Source organism: Lepisosteus platostomus, unplaced genomic scaffold, assembly GCF_059453375.1.
Source record: "Lepisosteus platostomus isolate fLepPlt1 unplaced genomic scaffold, fLepPlt1.hap1 Scaffold_49_H1, whole genome shotgun sequence".
Lineage (NCBI taxonomy): Eukaryota > Metazoa > Chordata > Actinopteri > Semionotiformes > Lepisosteidae > Lepisosteus > Lepisosteus platostomus.
In genome coordinates, this window is record NW_028291669.1 from 279,333 (window position 1) to 295,401 (window position 16,069).

Here is a 16,069-nt window from a genome sequence, read left to right on the forward strand (position 1 = left end):
AAAGCATCGTAGCGCTAAGAACATCGTAAACTCGCTCTTAAGCTCGATCGTTAATTGACGAGTGTTTCCCAAAACCCATCGTACTGAAGTAGCACGTTAAATCCTTCGTCATCTACGTGCTCCCCGACCCGCTCGTTCATCACTAAGTGCTTCTTAAACTGGCCTCCTCCTGCCCACCCTGAGCGCCAGAGATCGCCAGACAGAGCACAGTCACTTCACGGCAGGGGCATCCTCTGGGAATACAGGACACTAAGAGTTTATATGAAGGACTTTGATATTGTGTTGTACTGTGTCAGAGGAAATTCGAAAAAAGAACATTTATTTATACAGTGATGAATCTATGAGTCATCTTGGGTATATTTCATATTCATTTTTATACTTGACTAGATGATATTATTTTCAGTATGAAGTGCAGCAATGCATTATTTAAGTGAAATCATTGGGCCTGACATGTATTTATAATGTAGCGCCACGCAGGGCGCTTTAGTCCTGCGCACGCAAGGCGGGCTGAGAACAGCACCTGGGTTCTACCGGACTGTATAGCGGGACGGAGGCTGGGATACAGTCTCTTCCCTTCAGGTGTGTGTGTGTGTTAGTGAAGGTGCAGCGCTGTAACCCCTGTCCCTGTGTGTGTACCTTTCCCGATTCGAGTTAATAAATGTGTTGTTCAGCCCCAGTCCTGAGTCCCACGCCTGCTCCATTCCGTACCCAAACCCGCGGTCGATACCGCGTAGTTCAACACCGTTTGATGTTCTGTCGTGATTGTTGACGGTAAAGCTTAGATCTACTTGTTTTTAAATTTGATTATAGGTCCTGTATTTGTTGAGTGACACATGCCAAGCTTAGTAGTTAATGTTTCCATTGAGTTCCAGTACACCCAATAACTATAAATAACAGTTTTTTCTTATGAAATATTGTGATTCTTAACTATGGCAGCGCGCCAAAAAATATTGCTTTAAATCAAGGACGTCGTGCGGGACGCATACACTGTCCACGCAGTTAATCTTGGTTTTCTTTTACGGCATGTCAGTCATTTCTTTTCTTTGCTCTTAGAAACAATAAGGTCCCTTTTTGTGCCTATCTATATGCTTTTGCTTAAACTATGATGTCAAGTTTACTTCATATTCCTTTTCACAACTTTATTTCATCCCACTGAAGGACCAAAACCGACACCATATAATGAAAGAATTGTCAATCGATTGTTTACATACGTACATACGTACATCGTAAAGTTGCTTGAAAGTCTCTAAGATTATTTGTTTTCGGGAAACTCACCCCTGTTCTTTATCCTTCTGCTCTCACTGTGTTTATTACCACTATCTACTGTCTCCTCTAACTGTGTATTGTCATCATGCATATCTTGTGTATTATTTATTGTTGTTGGTTTTGTCATTCTATTAAGAAGCCACCTTTCAAGGCGCTATATAAATTAATGTTTATTTTTATTATTATTATTTATTTTTTTAAAGTTGTACATTCTGACGCCATGAGATTTTTAGATTTTGAGATTCTCATATTTTTGGCTTCTACAACAAACAGGAACAATGCGCTTGAATGGTTCTGCAAAAGTTTAGCTGTATCTTTAAAGCCATCCTCATCTTTATCAGGTACAAAGAAAAGAAGGTAGGCCGGCTTCTGTTTGGAATGTTTTAGTTAGTTTTAATTTTTTAAACCCCAAGTAAACATATTTTGTGCCTTTCTCTGAACTTTTTTGCATTTCAGTTCAGTTGTTTTTAAGCTTATTTTACAGTTGCTAGGTTCCTGAACTGTGCAGTATTTCTTTTGGGTTTGGTGCAAATCATATTCTAACGGTTGGGGGGAAAAAGCACAGGTGCCATCCCACCATTAAACCCTGAAACTTACCTTAGCCGATTCTTCAACTAAACCAGACATGTTAACTAAGTGTTACAGTATGTTCTTCGAATGTGTGTCAGCCAATCAGATTTCAGGACTGGAATTATTGGTTTTGTAATAGGGAATATAGTATGGAATCACGTATCTAAAGAAATGAATAATGATATTAATTTAAGGATCTGAATATCTAAAAATATGTATCTATATAGCAGGTAGTATTACTGTATTCCACTTTCTTTGTAAATACGGAATAACAGATTCACAACGCAAAGCTGTGTCACTCTTCTGGGTAAAAAAAACTTTTTGAACACCCTGTTTTTAATAAGCTGCTGAGTAAAGAACAGCTAAACTGGGAAGAAAAGACTTTCAGAAAAAATGTTTCAGGTTTCAAGAACACAGATCCCCAATGCAATTTCAACCAAACCTGTCCCCACACACCCTCTCCCCACTGCGATTAGAATATACACAAAGCACTAAAATCTTTCGAGTAGATGATCAGGTGTTTCGCAGACGTAGGCATAGTACGTAAATCAGGCCTTATGAACTCACACCTGGGATTCGATTAATTAGGGTTATTTATTATTCATAAAGTTCATAAAGCCTGAATTACGTACTATGCCTATGTCTGCAAAACACCTTTTCTAGTTAATGCTACAGTACTTCTCTTTCTCGGGCGTGATTTTTTTAAGTAAAATCCAGGCTAGCAGGCTTGTTTTGTGATCTTCAAAAAGACCATGTTGAAAAAATCCTACAAAGAGATTTAAAGGCATGAGGTGTGCTGGCAGCTGTGGGACGCAGTGGTGGCCTGGCACGTTGAGGTGCGCTGGCAGCTGTGTGTTGTGACTCAGTGGTGGCCTGGCACGGTGAGGTGCACTGGCAGCTGTGTGGTGTGACTCAGTGGTGGCCTGGCATGGTGATGTGCGCTGGCAGCTGTGTGGTGTGACTCAGTGGTGGCCTGGTACGGTGAGGTGCGCTTTCAGCTGTGTGTGGTCTGACGCAGTGGTGGCCTGGCATGGTGAGGTGCGCTGGCAGCTGTGTGACGCAGTGGTGGCCTGGCACAGTGAGGTGCACTGGCACCTGTGTGGTTTGACGTAGTGGTGGCCTGGCACGGTGAGATGCCTTGGCATCTGTGTAATGAAATGGTGGCCGGGGAGAGTGATGTGCACTGGCAACTGTGTGGTGTGATGCAGTGGTGGCCTGGCACGGTGAGTTGCGCTGGTAGCTGTGTGGTATGACGCAGTGGCGGCCTGGTACGGTGAGGTGTGCTGGCAGCTTTGGGACGCAGTGGTGGCCTGGCACTGTGAGGTTCGCTGGCAGCTGCGTGACGCAGCTGTGGCCGGGCACGGTGAGGTGCGCTGGCGGCTGTGTGGTGTGACTCAGTGGTGGCCTGGCACGGTGAGGTGTGCTTGCAGCTGTGTGGTGTGACGCAGTGGTGGCCTGGCATGGTGAGGTGCGCTGGCAGCTGTGTGATGTGACGCAGTGGTGTTCATCAGGCACAAGTTCATCAGTGAAAAGACCACTGGCATTTTTCCTTCCCCCTACATTCTCAGAGCAGAATCGAATTTAATATTAGCATAATTTATTACAGTGCTAAGTTTAATATTATTTATTACTAATAGTTTATGCTAACACCTAACTTTCTTAACGCGAGAAGTACTAATGTAAGTACCTACTGTATTGTACTTAAGTACTACCATAAGAAGTACTGCTGCATGCAACAAAAAAAAAAGGAGTGGTGAAACAGCCCTACTCATACAGTATCAGTATCAACAGACATTTTATCAGTATCAGTTCTTGCTTTGTGCTGGGTTTAGCAGTTTTCCAAACATAGTCTTTCAGCGAATGCCATACCATCTCTATTGGATTTAAATCTGGAGATTCGGCTGGAGTTTTCACCCAGTTCACTCGTTCTTCTGTAAGCCTCGCCCTTGCTGCTTTGTGTTTCGGATCGTTGTCTTGAAAGAGACTGTGCCTTGATCCATTGTGCTCCCTGATATATGGGGCGGCATGCTGTGTGACCCCGACTTCCTCGAAGAATTCCCGATCCATAATTCCTTCGAAATAAAATTGTTTTTCAAGCAATGTAATGCAAGGTGCTTTCTAACGTTGGGCAATGTGTTTTTTCTTGAAATTTTGTTTCGAGAGACTAGATAAGTAATTCAAGTGTTTATGATATGTCACTGTTGTGAATGTCTGTGGAGTGTATCTTATTAGCCTGTCCTGACTGGTGGAGCTCATCCAGCTGTGTCTGGATATCTTGGTCAAATATTCGGGTAGTATGTTTTGTCTGTTTAGGGTTCTGTAGCATTCCACACGGCTGGGCAGCTTGTTCCCCCCTCCCTCCCCTCTCTGTGTACAGTAGAGCCTCCTGTCCTGGCTGGTAGAGCTCATCCAGCTGTGTCTGGCTAATATTAAAGCCAGTACTTTAATATTGTTTTCTGTATGTTTATCAATAGTGGGTACTGCCCTAATTCGGTCCTGCACCCGTTGTTAGGTGTTTTTTAGGTGTTGTTAGGGCTTCTACCAAATATGAACACATGGCTGAAAATGTATACAATTCTAATATTTCCTTTTTTCCCATTGAAGGTATAACATATGTGGTGTGAGAATGAGGTCCTCATTTAAGTGCATAAAACTCAGGCACTGGCGCAACAAACTGAACAAAGTTCAAGGGGGTATACGCTTTCTGTAGACACTTTATTTCCTCTTTTTCCATACTCTAAGAAATGATTTGGGAAACCTGTGGGACACTGGAGGTCATTACACATGAGCCTCTTTCTGCACCTTTTAAGCCATTGAAACCTAGTTGCCTTGTTACAAGGTCTAATATTACAGTAGGTGTGGTTTCTGTCTCCTAATTTCTGAGAATGATCAAATTGGGGAATAAGTTGTAGGGAATACCACTCTTGCACTTCTAAGAAAAGACTATCTCAAATGAAACTCGCTATAGAAAGACATCTTGTTGAAAAATTCTTTATTTTTTGTAATTTCTAAAGAAAAAACATTCATCAAGTCCTTCACAAATGTTTTGTTTGTGACTTTCTCTGTTGTTCCCTTTCACACTCAACTGAACTATGTGTTATGTCTTGTAAACGTAATCAAACATTTCACTTAGGTGTGTGGGTTAACACAAACCCATATTGTATGAAACATTCAGTTTTTCATTCACATTTTTTCTAACAATTGCATCCATGCTAGGACTACAGTAAACAACACTTTTTACTAAAGTAAATGAAATTGTTGATTAAACAAGACAAATTGTTTTAAATGTATGCAATACGACGACATGAAAAACAACACTGAAACTTTTCATTGAAATACTGGACGAGATTGTGCATATTCAATGGATTTCTCCTGGTGCTTTTTTTCATCAGTCTTTTCATATTCTTGTTCTCTACTCAGGTGTCTCCTGTTCCTTTGGTGATGTCTGCTGTACACACATGGCATCATACACTTGAGCAAAGTGTGATACCACCGTTTGTTCTTCTCCTAAAATAAAGATGAACATTGACAAAAGTCAGAAGCACTCTTTTCTTTGACAGACGAACAAACAATGCAAGAATAACCATACTCTCTGTTCCTTACTCATTTCTACCTACCTGTTTGACCACTTTGTCTGCTTCAGTCAGGACAGGGTGCTGGGGCTGACTCTGAGCAATCTGAGAAGAGCTCTCTGTGATCTTCTCCCCTACAGTGGCTACATTGTACTCTGTTTGAAATCCAGGTATCGCCTCCGGTAAGTTCCTCGGTCCTTTTTGGGACTTGAAAGGGTAGAATCATTTTGTGACTACATTTCATTGTCATGCACTGATATGTTCTGGTTTGTGTTCGATTACTGCAGGCGTTCAAGTACTTTCTTTTTGTTCTAGATTGGCAGTGTTTGAGATGGTAGGAACTTGTCATATTCTCAACTTATTTTCTCTATGGGACTCTGAATGCTCTGTAAACATACTATTTTAGCAATTCTTAGAAATCTGAAAGCAGTGTTACCTGTATCATTTTTTGTTTTGGTAGTAGTATTGCAGCTCCAACATCAGCACTTAAATAATGGTTTGTGATGTTACTTGTCCTTGGAGTTAGTATACTCCTGAGAAGTCAAGAGAAATCTTAAGTAAGCATTAATTGTGTTTCACTTTTGAAAGCAAAGTACGTGTCAAGTACTTTGAAGGCATTTGTTGATACTTTTAAGCACTTTCGTTGATTATTATTATCCTTCAATTAGTTATTACAAGTCCAACATTCTCTACATGATCTCACTCCATTTTCAGAATGTGGGAATACAGTTGTTTTAAGGAAATGCCACTGAATAGATAGTAGCTGCACTCTACAAAGATGAATTTGCTAATTAATCAGTCAGGGACACAGCTTATACTTCAGTAGTCTTAGATCATGTAATGATGATTATTGTACTTTATAACTAGCAAAATCCCCATATCCTGTTCATTGCCCCTTTTTCAGTCATGTGGATTGACTTATGCCTGAAGTGGTTAATTCTCACCTTGACATCTCATAGAACAACTGAATCTCTACCAAGGGTGAATGTGTCCTTCCTCTTAATGTCTAAAAGAAAAGGTTAAAATTCATTGAAGCAAAATGCAACAACCCAAAATGTTGGGGAAGTCGTTTCCACAGTTATTTCATATGACAGTGCTTGGAGTGAAACTACATGACCATGGTGAAGAAGTAAAAACACTTTACCTTGTTCCTCCTGACTGATGTCCTTATGCGTGTTTTGCACAGTTGAGCGTTTTGTGTCTTGTCGTCTGTGTAGGCAACAGCCCTCTTCCCTGGGATAGAACTAGATGATATTTAGACACGTTAATTTGACTTCTCCATTGCTCACATTGATGTGGATATGATTATAATGCTCGGTTTTGTGGGCTTCCCAAGAAAACAATAAATCCCTTACTACTTGTTCGAAATGCAGTAGCACAGATCCTAACAAATACAAGAAATAGAATATCATTCCTGTTTTGAAAAAACTTCACTGGTCACCTGTATTATCTAGGATAAATTTGAAAGTTCTTTTACTTGTTTTTAAAGCTTTAAGTGACCTAGCACGTCTGTACCTTACTGAATGTCTGTCTTCATATGTTCCTATACGTGACCTGAGATCTGCACATACTGGCCTACTGCAAATACCACATGTGAAATGCAGAAAGAGTGGAGAGGCTGCTTTTTGTTTTTATGCTTCTTAATTATGAAACTCACTTCCACTTTTTATTAGGCAGTCAAGCTCGGTACATTGTTTTAAAAAACATTTGAAAATGTTGCTTTTAGTTAAAGTGGTTCTTTGTTCTTTCTATTTCTTTTTCTTTTTTTAGTTCTCTTTAATTGTTCTTATTTTATTACGACTTTCCTAATTTGTATTTATTTAATTGACATGTATGTTGCTTTACTGTATTGCTGTATTTTCCTTTACAACTGAAAGTATATATCTCTCAATTTTAATATTTTATTTTTACGCTTGTTTTTTAAAGCACCAAAGCACTATTTGTATGAAAGGTGCTCTATAAATAAAGTTTATTATTATTATTTTTAATATTATTATTATACTTTGTTACATTTTTGGTTAGGACAAAGATTCTAGTAGAGGTGGCCTCTTTTACCCTGTTCCAAAAAATTGGAAAACTACCTTCAGAATACACTGACAATGACCATCTACTGTCTCCTCTAACTGTGTATTGTCATCATGCATATCTTGTGTATTATTTATTGTAGTTGGTTCTGTCATTCTGTAAAGAAGCCACCTTTCAAGGCACTATATAAAATAATGTTTGTTATTATTATTTACATTTTTCATCGTAAAATCTGGCGAAGAGTCTTAAGAGAATATCAAAGAACACGTTGCTCTTACCTTTGCATTCCAAGAAATGCCCTCAGCTCGGATTGCAGAGATTGACCTCTCTGTCTCAAATTCTGAGAAACATAGACTGGATTGAAAAATGACCATTTCCTAAGATTCACATAACATCACCAGTCAACATTTGCCACTTGACATCAATAGAAACCATAGAGTACATGACATTTCCAATCAGTTTTCTTTCAAGGTACAATAGCAATCGCCTTGCCAGAAGAGTTATACTGCGGTAGATAAATATTACAAATGTCAGATACACGCAGAGTTGTTTGGATTACTATGAAAAGATTGGCAAATATATTTATGTTCATTATATTTCTTGGAGTGACAGAGCTAAAGAGAAAAAAATACTTACCTTTATCTCTGCAGACAGGATCGCAAGGGATTCCCTTATACTGGGTTCCTATATAACAAATAATACATTATTCAAAAAACATGATATTTCTCTGTCCATTGGCAGCATGATTGTTTATCATTACAGTTTTAGTTAGCTTTAATTTTGGAAACCCCAAGTAAACATAGTTTGTGCCTTTCTCTGAACTTTTTGGCATTTCAATTCAGTTGTTTGTAAGCTTATTTTACAGTTGCTAGGTTGATGAAGTTCCTGAACTGTGCAGTATTTCTTTTGGGTTTGGTGCGAATCATATTCTAGCAGTTGGGGGAAAAAAGCACAGGTGCCATCCCACCATTAAACCCTGAAACTTACCTTAGCCGATTCTTCAACTAAACCAGACATGTTAACTAAGTGTTACAGTATGTTTCAAAGTGTGTATTTTAGCAAACACAACTGAAGTTCTGTTGTCTCCTTGGAGACACCTGGAACTGGTGTGATGCTGGTTCTATGACATCATTCGTTCTAAATGTAAATGCAGGTATTGGCACAACATAGTAAATTGATGTAAAGTTATGGATCCATTTATGATTTTCACTCAGTTTAAAAGAGTTCCTGTCGTGTGGTTAAACTTTGTGTTACGGAGGGTTAACTGGGGTTCTGGCTATTAGTTAGGCTTGGTCATTCAGTCATCTGGTTCATGAAATAGGAAACTAAGAGATCTGTGTTTTAGTTTTACTGTTTGTTTTTGTTCCATAGAATAAGAAATGTTTCATTAATATTAGTAATAGAGTAGCTGTTTCTCTAAACAGTGTGTGTCAGTTTGCACTGCAGGTGTGCCAGGTAGAGACCATTTAAGAACGAAAAAATATGCTGTCATTTACTGCCGTGGCTAATTTCTGTTAACCTTGTCTCTCACTCACTTTGATGAGCAAAATGTTCATACATAAAGCATACATTTCTGATTGGTCAGAAGAAGCTTCTTAACATATAAGTAATAAAGAAAGTCAGAAATTTAGGCACTTAGGTCAGCCTTAGGCAGTTAACCAAGACCATAATCCGATAAGAAGCTATTCCCTTTCATGTTGCTAAATCACATGTAGGATACATGAGTTACACCTCCACTTAAGAGACCTTAAAGAGACCTTGGCCAGCCAGGAGTGTGGAAAACCGTAAAACAGTTCTTGAGGACCTAATTGTTAACTCTTAACAGGCAAAGGTTCCTTCAGTCCTATGAGAAATATTTTAGAATTGAACTAAAGTGTGTTTCCGATACAGGAGCATATGTCTGTCAGGGCCTGTTGGAGAGGCCCTGCGTGAGAACCCCTGGCTGCAGTTCCACATCCCCCTGAAAGTAAATAGAGCCATAAGCATGGAGCTAAGGACACTGTTCCAGGACATGCTGGCTGTCGATCCTGACCAGCGACCAGAAGCCATCCAGCTGAAGAAGCAAGTCAGGCAAGCCATGGCACGAGAGAAAACATCTTTGTAGTGACTGATAGCAAGATGTCCGTGACCAAGGGCAATTCGTCTGAGTAAAGTCTGATTTCATTCTTATGTCCCGAAAGGCCACTGCCTTTGTGCTGTAGATTTCTGATTTAGACGGGCATTTCTATGGACAACTTTGACTTTTCTGTGGGTCCAATGAAGATAAGTTTTTTAACTTATTCTTTGTTACAGTTTTCGAAAGTTTAAAGACATTCACTGAGTTGACGATAAAGGAAAAGTTTCATCTTTCACCTCTTCGAAGGTAGGCCGGTCAGAGGTACAATATATGTCTTCATGTCTTCATCCTCCATGTTTGTAACTACAGGTTTCACAGTGTTGAGCTAAGACACAAAAACACCTACAAGTGTCAGTTCCAAATGTATCAAATGTATAAACCTGGGCTGAAAAAGTGTGTACAGTATATACTCTGTGTAGGTCTGATAAAAGTATTCGAGTCAAAGTGTCATATGGATACAAATTCTCATGATTTTGTATTGTGTGTTTTTTCTCTGTTCTGTTTTATTGAAAGAAATCAGATGCTCTTCCTGAAACTTACCTTAGCTGATTCTTCAGCTAAACCAGACAGACTTCTGAAATTCTCAAATATTATCAAATCTTGTTGGTGCAGAGGTGGTGGAGCCCATTACCAACAGACTCACAGCTGAAATTGCTGTGAAAAGGGCTTCTACCAAATATTAACATGTGGTTGAAAATGTATACAATTGTAATATTTCCTTTTTTCCCATTGAAAGTATAACATATGTGGTGTGAGAAAGAGGTCCTCATTTAATTGCATGAAACTCTGGCACTGGCGCAACAAACTGATCAAAGTTCAAGGGGGTATACGCTTTCTGTAGACACTTTATTTCCTCTTTTTTCATACTCTAAGGAATGATTTGGGAAACCTGTGGGACACTGGAGGTCATTATACATGAGCCTCTTTCTGCACCTTTTAAGCCATTGAAACCTAGTTGCCTTGTTACAAGGTCTAATATTACAGTAGGTGTGGTTTCCGTCTCCTAATTTCTGAGAATGATCAAATTGGGGAATAAATTGTAGGGAATACCACTCTTGCACTTCTAAGAAAAGACTATCTCAAATGAAACTCGCTATAGAAAGACATCTTGTTGAAAAATTCTTTATTTTTTGTAATTTCTAAAGAAAAAACATTCATCAAGTCCTTCACAAATGTTTTGTTTGTGACTTTCTCTGTTGTTCCCTTTCACACTCAACTGAACTATGTGTTATGTCTTGTAAACGTAATCAAACATTTCACTTAGGTGTGTGGGTTAACACAAACCCATATTGTATGAAACATTCAGTTTTTCATTCCCGTTTTTTCTAACAATTGCATCCATGCTAGGACTACAGTAAACAACACTTTTTACGAAAGTAAATGAAATTGTTCATTAAACAAGACACATTGTTTTAAATGTATGCAATACGACGACACTAAAAACAACACTGATACTTTTTATTGAAATACTGTACGAGATTGTGCATATTCAATGGATTTCTCCTGGTGCTTTTTTTCATCAGTCTTTTCATATTCTTGTTCTCTACTCAGGTGTCTCCTGTTCCTTTGGTGATGTCTGCTGTACACACATGGCATCATACACTTGAGCAAAGTGTGATACCACCGTTTGTTCTTCTCCTAAAATAAAGATGAACATTGACAAAAGTCAGAAGCACTCTTTTCTTTGACAGACGAACAAACAATGCAAGAATAACCATACTCTCTGTTCCTTACTCATTTCTACCTACCTGTTTGACCACTTTGTCTGCTTCAGTCAGGACAGGGTGCTGGGGCTGACTCTGAGCAATCTGAGAAGAGCTCTCTGTGATCTTCTCCCCTACAGTGGCTACATTGTACTCTGTTTGAAATCCAGGTATCGCCTCCGGTAAGTTCCTCGGTCCTTTTTGGGACTTGAAAGGGTAGAATCATTTTGTGACTACATTTCATTGTCATGCACTGATATGTTCTGGTTTGTGTTCGATTACTGCAGGCGTTCAAGTACTTTCTTTTTGTTCTAGATTGGCAGTGTTTGAGATGGTAGGAACTTGTCATATTCTCAACTTATTTTCTCTATGAGACTCTGAATGCTCTGTAAACATACTATTTTAGCAATTCTTAGAAATCTGAAAGCAGTGTTACCTGTATCATTTTTTGTCTTGGTAGTAGTATTGCAGCTCCAACATCAGCACTTAAATAATGGTTTGTGATGTTACTTGTCCTTGGAGTTAGAATACTCCTGAGAAGTCAAGAGAAATCTTACGTAAGCATTAATTATGTTTCACTTTTGAAAGCAAAGTACGTGTCAAGTACTTTGAAGGCATTTGTTGATACTTTTAAGCACTTTCGTTGATTATTATTATCCTTCAATTAGTTATTACAAGTCCACCATTCTCTACATGATCTCACTCCATATTCAGAATGTGGGAATACAATTGTTTTAAGGAAATGCCACTGAATAGATAGTAGCTGCACTCTACAAAGATGAATTTGCTAATTAATCAGTCAGGGACACAGCTTATACTTCAGTAGTCTTAGATCATGTAATGATGATTATTGTACTTTATAACTAGCAAAATCCCCATATCCTGTTCATTGCCCCTTTTTCAGTTATGTGGATTGACTTATCCCTGAAGTGGTTAATTCTCACCTTGACATCTCATAGAACAACTGAATCTCTACCAAGGGTGAATGTGTCCTTCCTCTTAATGTCTAAAAGAAAAGGTTAAAATTCATTGAAGCAAAATGCAACAACCCAAAATGTTGGGGAGGTCGTTTCCACAGTTATTTCATATGACAGTGCTTGGAGTGAAACTACATGACCATGGTGAAGAAGAAAAAACACTTTACCTTGTTCCTCCTGACTGATGTCCTTATGCGTGTTTTGCACAGTTGAGCGTTTTGTGTCTTGTCGTCTGTGTAGGTGTAGTGGAAATCTAATGAGTAAATTGATTCTTAAAAATGTAGAGAGCTTTACAAAAAAATATATTGGTGCTTTTAGATAATATTTCAAGGATATAACTGCTATGCTACAGTACGTGCAGAATTTTAGAAAACAGTTCGTCAACAAAGTACACTGTTTAGGTTAGTTTAGAAGACAATGTACCAAAATAATATATGCTGTCTGGGTCATTAGAATTAGCTGAAAGTAACTGATAAGCTTTGAATAACAAATCTAGTTTTTCTTCTCCCGCTCTATGATGTAATCTGTTTTCTCTTAGAGAAAGGGGAAGTTTTAGAAGGGACCAAGTGCTGAACTGTTTTACAGCGCAACGTCTTATAAAAACCCTGTACTGCTTGTAACAAATTGAGTCTCTGGTTGCACTTGGCGAAGTGGCAGCAGGGCTCCCAATATTGCAATATTGAAATAAAGACCTTACTCAGGTGAGAACTCTCTCTTGTGGCTTCCTTGATAGTTATATTTCCATGACAGTTTGGGGGCTCGTCCGGGATCACAAACCTGAACGCGAACGGCTGCTGAAACTCCATCCGGACCCGGACAATTTTAGCAAATTAGACGAACCTCGGAGGATAAACTGTTTATCCTTCCAGAGACGCGTCTGGAGAATTGGCAGCTGTCTGACGTCAGTAAGTGATCCTTAAAAATTAATAGTTTGAGAAGCGAGCCACAGGGGTGTTCTCACGCGGGTTTGATGAGTCTGGGACTTATATAAAGAACTTATCTTAACATAGACGTGTGGTTTTTGCTCTGCGGAGTAGTTAATGTGATAAGGTTCTAAGTAAGGCACCGATCGGTAAAAATGGGAAATTAAAATTCAAAGATGAAAATGGGACCGAGCAGTCCAGCAAAAGTACATGTACGACAAATTCGGAGAAACAATTATAGCCTGAGTTAGAGTAAAAAAAAAATATGTTCATGAACTGTAAAGCTAGGGTAATAGGTGTAAGGGAACTTGCACATAATTTATATATGATAATTAGGGGCCCATAACTATGAAGGATCTTTGTAAGTGAATCAGAATGGACAGAGGAAAGTTGAATTAGGAAAAAGAAGTTTCCTGAAGAAGGGGAAACTTAGAAGAGAAGGAGAAGAAATGAAAGAAAATGAATTGGAAAACTTATTTAATGGAAAGAGGAATCACAGAAAAAATGGGAAGCTTAAAAAAAGACTAGTCTTGAAACTAAAGAACAGCAAGCTGCAGCTAAAGTCATGGCCATGCGTACTAAAAAGAAAAGATCTCCACCGAAATTAGAAAGCGGTCCGGAGCCACTTGTTTGTGAAATACCAATGTGCACTTTTCCAGGTCCAGAAGGAACTCCAGCATATGTACAGTACATTGACATTGGTCTCCTAGTGAATTATTTGCATTAGTTAAGTCTTTTCCTTAATTGCCTGATGATCGTAAAGAATTTAGAAGAAAGGCAAGCGCCTTGTTCTTGATTGTCTTAAGCCTAATTACAGTGACATAACCTTGTTGCTAGATCATATTGTTCCTAAAGGTTTACAACGTCCTCTAAAAAGGAGGAGGCAGATTGGCGGATATGTGACCCAAATGATGAAGAAGTATCCATCTAAATTAAACCACAAGGACATGGAGAGGAAAAGTTAGGCGGCCGCTTCTAAAAAGAGGTAAGGACTCCTCTTTTCTAAAAAGTCCCTTGTCCTCTCCATGTTGCTGTGGTGGGTTCAGGGTTTTCCTGAAGCTGAAGCGAGTACAACAGAAAAATGAGTTAATGGTGTATGTGTTTTAGATGCCTGTTTTGTGAAGGTGGGGTAGAAAAGGAGGGATTGCTGAAGGAATAGCATCTCGCCCTGCCCGTGCGAAAAAATCCAGGTGTTGCATCCTGGTACACGACTGCAGTATGGCTGAAGGTAGTAACTAGAACTGTACTCGCAGAAGAGCCAAAAATGGTAACTCGATTCAACTGTGTGTTTAAAGCCAGGATTTGGAACCTGGTCCGTGTTCCTGTATTGTGATAGTTTGTCAGTTTGTCTCGACTGGGGGATTCCGCGGGGCGCGTGGGAGACGTGAAAATGGTTTGGGGTGAAGGAAAAAAAGTTTGATTAATCCAAAGTGAAACTTAAAAGAAATATTGACTGTCAGACGGAATTTAGGCTGAACAGGAATGTAGAAAAGTGTATGAACCTTTGGATAAAAATATTTAGAGGAATATTTGAGAATTCAACAGAATATCATAGATGAGACGGAAAAATCCCTGATGGAAAAGCTAAGAGCAATGGCTGAACGAAACGAAGTTGTATATGTAGAAAAAGAAAAAGCAAAAGAAGAAATAGAACGCCTTAAGAGAGAATCTGGGAGAAGGGTGGGAATTAGTGTGGAGATTTTTGAAAGAGCATTACCCACCGAAAACTGATTAGAGAAAAGTAACAGCATGTCAGCAGAAGGAAGTGAGGATGTTTTCAGATTTTACAGAAAGGTTTATAGCTTTATGAATAGTATACTCGGGGTTAGCCGATGAAAAGGAAGTGAATGAAGATACTTCCACAGTAATAAAACAAATTTACTTGGGTGGGTTAAAACCTGATGTTGCCAAGAATGTGCAACTATGCTTTCCTGATATTACGAACAGAGACAGATGTGATTTAATAACTCGCGAAGCATGCATGCAGAAGTGCGAGCGCTGCAAATGGGAGGTAAAAAGACTCCCAAGGAGGAGAAAAGGGAGCCGCCAGTTTGTCGAAATTATTGTGCGACTTTAATGTTATACCGAGATATAAAACCTCAAAGACAAAACTACTAATAAGCTGGTGTGCAGTTACTAAAAAAAAAGGTGTTTTTTGGAGAAATTGTAAGAAAGAGGCTTGATTTCACAATTAAAGAACATATCAGAAGCTGAAACGAGAGCCGTGTGTGAACTAACAGTTTTAATCTAGTAAACCCCTCTGTAGCCTTCCTAAATTTATCTCAGGATTTAAATAAAAGTGAAATAATCTTACAGTGTGCAGTAACTGTGGGGCACAGGAGCACAGCTGTCCTGTTTTTAGACTAAAACAGCATAAAGATATGATATAACGTTTTCTAACGGGTAACAGGAGGCTACAGGAGAAGGGGTGTAAGGGTTGTGTTTAAAGCAAATAAGCTGTCCCAGTCTGCTTGGGTAAAGATGTACAGTTTCAACTACTGATGTGGGTGGGGGACACCCCAGACCTATTTTAGGCCCAGACTGCAGCATTTTCTGTATGAAATAGCATTTATGTGAACTACCTCGAAAGAGTTATGTGATATTGTGATTGTTTACCTAATGAGGGAATCCATAAGGCCGGACTACTCCAAGTATTGGATCTTGAGAGGAAAAAAAAAGGAGTATAAACCAACTACATGATAAAGCCAGGGTGAATGCCTTCTCAGAACGAGCTTGTCTAGTGACGTATTGGTTTAAGGGGGGTAGTGCAGTCTAAAGACAAAATTGCCTTGACCCCTGCAGCAGAAACCGTTTTTGATGTTTTGAAACAAGCTTTCTTGCAGGCACAGGCCCTGGACAGGATTCCCTCAGACGGATCATCTGTATGTAATCTGTCTGTAAGTGAAAGAAATGGGTC